Raw genomic sequence first — 3,914 nt, 5'->3', positions numbered from 1 at the left:
TGCGGGTGACACGTAAAAGCACCCACTACACTCTCTGAGTGGTTGGCGTTAGGAAGGGCATCCAGCTGTAGAAACTCTGCCAAATTAGATTGGAGCCTGGTGTTGCCATCCGGTTTCACCAGTCCTCAGTCAAATCGTCCAACCCATGCTAGCATGGAAAGCGGACGTTAAACGATGATGATGATGATGATGTCCTAGCTGTCACAACCATTATAAATACAGTCAGACATACAACAGGAGGCAGACAGCCAACACCAGACGAACGGTCAGGAGACAAGCAGACACCCAGCAGTTAATTTGCAGCAGTCAAGTAGCCAACATAGAACCGCATATTCAGCATGAACGACCCAACATAGTAGCAGTCGCAGAACATAGACACTACCAAATGACCAACACAAAACATACCCGGTTCTACCTCATCACATCGACACAGTATTTCCTGTTTATTTTCTACTTCGCCAACCCGAAGCAAGTTGGTAATATCATGTAGTGAATTTTTTAGTGTATACAACACGTTATTGCAAGTGTCAGTTAAATAAATTATCTAAACCACAATCCGATGCTTTCCCATTGTTTTACTTTGATGTCGTCCACATATTTTTGTTTTAATATTATACTTTTACTTTGTTTCACACATACCAGCAAAAACTCTAACGTGTTTTTTTTTTTTTTAGATGAATTTATCGTTCGTTCTCTCTCCACACACTTCGTTACCACTAACTTCTTTAACCTCTGCATTTTCACTTATTCATTTCAAACTTTTCTGAATTGTCAGTCTAATGTAAGCCACACTATCTCGAAAACGTATTTCTGCAAAATGTAATCTAAAATTATGGGTAAAGAAAGAAATAGCAAAAAATATTTGAAAATGGGGTAGGGGTGAAATTTCCGAGGGTTCCATCCACCGGACTCAAAAAAAGGGTTTTGTAGCATATTAGGTCACCAGAATTCAGTCAACGAAAAAAAAAAAAATTTCCAATGATTCCGGGATATGGGGTGAGGGTCCGGTTTCCCACCCACCCCTTTTTTTTCCAAACAAAAATAAGGGGCTTGCAACATATTAGGAGGTCAGGATACTTGATTCCACACAAAAAATCCGAGTTTTTTTTTTCTTAGTGAAAATCGTGCGGGTGAAAGGATCAAATAATACCGAAATGTGTAGTTATGCCCCAAAATATATAATGCGCCTCCAATGCTATTATGTTTTTTCATTTCTAACTCCTATATCCTGAGAGGAAATAACCATTTTCTAACGTTAGTTCTTTTCATTGTTTTCTTGAAGGAAATATCTTTTTCTACTTCTGTAGACATAATTACTACTGTATCTTCATAGTTCAGAGTTTTATTATTTACACACATTATTACAGTTTGAAACAAATCTCAGTCAACTTACCATTTTCAGGTGTAAAAATGACACATTGTGAGGTACGTTTTTAGCAAGTTATCATAAAAACGATCTCATTGTTAGATAGGAGTTTTCAAAGGTTTAATCAATTTCATGTCACAGATGCTATCCAATGGACTATCTACAAAATATAGCCACAGATTCGTAACTGGAAGTAGGTAATATGTCTTTAGCCATAGTTTCGATGCAGAGTGTGCGCGCGCGCGTATGTATACGAGCTAAGGTGGTGAATTGTGGAGTCATTAGAATCAATGTAGCATATATTACATTCTTCCCAGGGTATAAAACAAGAAAAATTCATCGCTGTACTACTTATGCATCATATATTGTAGCCGCATTTGGCTCTAACGTTTCTAAACAAGCATTTATGCTACCATGATCGACAATGATTTTCCAGGAATATGATTAGGATTTATGATTATTAAAGTATTAGAGAAATACCTTCCAGTCGTAAAAGAGAGGAGTGATTACATTTGATTATCATTGATAATAGTATTAAGATGTGAATAAACGCACGCGCAGTAAAATCCTGTACCTAGTTACAGCAATAGCAAGTAAACCACGGTATCCATACAAACTCGATGAGGAGGGGAGAGAAGATTAAACGCAAGATTCACTGTCAAATCTCATTCTCCTCTCATTAATTTCTGTTTTGACAAGCTACATTTAATTTATCATACCCATCTCCACCTTTCATTTAGAGATCACTTCATCACAAGATGTTACGAAAATTCATTCTTATCTACTTTTTTTCATATTATATTTTGAGCAGCAGCGGATCTACGGTAAAACTATATCTTACACGTATCGCGGTCTTCTGTCTTCAAATATAGACACATTTTGTTATCTAGACGAAGATACACTCAAAGTGAAGTAAAATATCGAATGACTAATTTAATATAGTTATAACTAACATACCCGTGTCGTCAAAAACACCAACAGCTTTACAAATGATAGTAAATGACACATCAAAACTATGTGAAAAACCATTGATAAATATCAGCAATCGAATAAATACAGAATTGAAACACTTGAACAATCAGATACAGTTGTAACGTCCCGGATGGAAATATTGTCACCATATATTATATACGAAGCAGCCACTTTTCCATGCTTGCATGGATCGGGCACATTTTGTGCATCTGGATGCCCTTCCTGTAACCAACCTTGACATGTTCCAAGGAAAGTAATATTTCACTATACCCAGGTATAGAATATTGGAAACAAAGGATACCGCTTGCATGACAGACACACTTGCTTACAACTATCACGTGATGTCAAGGCACAGAGACAACAGTAAAACATGCACATGCACACACATTTGTATATATCGGAAAAATTCAATTGTCACTGATAGTGACTGAGGGTGCTGGGTAGCACCTATATTGCTAGAAATTAGAGTTAAAACCCTTAGAACTGCAAAAAAGTACACTTTCATGTACTGACAGGGGAGATAACCGTTCCATAAGCGAAGCTAGAATCACTGGACTAGACTAGTTTCGTCTGTAAATTGCGGACTCATCAGCAGTAACTACTCCATCGCCAAATGGACACTAAATCCAGACTGTCACTATTCTTTTACATGCTTCAGTCATTTGACTGCGGCCATGCTGGAGCACTGGCTTAAAGGGTTTTAGTTGAAGAAATCGACCCCAGGACTTATTCTTTCTAAGCCTAGTACTTATTTTATTGATCTTTATTGCTGAACACTATATATATTTACCATTAAATATATGGTTGAGGTAGCGAAATGCTAATGTGAAAATTATAAAATAATGTAGGCAACTATATGCAATATAAAACCAAGAAGGAAAAGTCCAACTGTTACTAATTGTGACTGAGGGTGCTGGGTAGCACCTATATTGCTAAAAATAAGAGTTAAAATCCTTAGAACTGCAAAGAAGCACATTTTCATACACTCACAGGGGAGATAACCACCTCATAAGCAAAGCTAGAGTAACTGGACTAGGCTAGTTTTGTTTGAAAAATTGCAGACTTGTCAGCAGTGACAACTCCATCGCCAGATGGCTTAGCTAAATCAAGACTTTTAGTATATATATTATTCACAGTTTAGATTCAGCTAAACCATTTGGTGGTGGACTAGTCACTGCTGATGAGTCTGCAATTTACATATAAAACTAGTCTAGTCCAGTGATTCTGGCTTCGCTTATGGGGCAGTTATCTCCCCTGACAGTGTATGAAAATGTGCTTCCTTGCAGTTCTAAGGGTTTTAACTCTTATTTCTAGCAATATAAGTTTAGTAGAAAGTGGGTTATACATCTTTAGATTGTATACCTGACTTTCTACTATAAAATTAAAGAAATTGACGGAACGCTGAACTCCAGACTAAACAACTCAAACAACATTTATTTACTTGGTAAACATACATATCTTTTGGTTATACATCTTTAGAGGTGAGAATAACGAGCTGTCGAGTATAAGATCGAAAGATGTAGAGACAGCTTTAAACACACGTCCTTGCTCAATCGCTGGCCAGCGAGAAAGAGAA

The 3,914-nt window shown here is 37.0% G+C and overlaps 1 protein-coding gene across 1 annotated transcript in view; it reads right to left on the bottom strand.

Moving 5' to 3' along the window:
* Positions 1-1,780, bottom strand: part of LOC106868287 (zinc finger protein 271) — a 15,994-nt gene extending 14,214 nt beyond the window's left edge. The window contains exon 1 of the mRNA XM_014913477.2: positions 1,394-1,780. The gene's annotated coding sequence lies outside the window, so the exon portion shown is untranslated. The remainder of the gene's footprint in view (positions 1-1,393) is intronic.
* Between the last annotated feature and the right edge of the window lie 2,134 nt (positions 1,781-3,914).

This window comes from Octopus bimaculoides, chromosome 9 (assembly GCF_001194135.2).
Source record: "Octopus bimaculoides isolate UCB-OBI-ISO-001 chromosome 9, ASM119413v2, whole genome shotgun sequence".
In the NCBI taxonomy this organism is placed as follows: Eukaryota; Metazoa; Mollusca; class Cephalopoda; order Octopoda; family Octopodidae; genus Octopus; species Octopus bimaculoides.
This window is presented reverse-complemented; position numbering and strand designations above follow the sequence as displayed.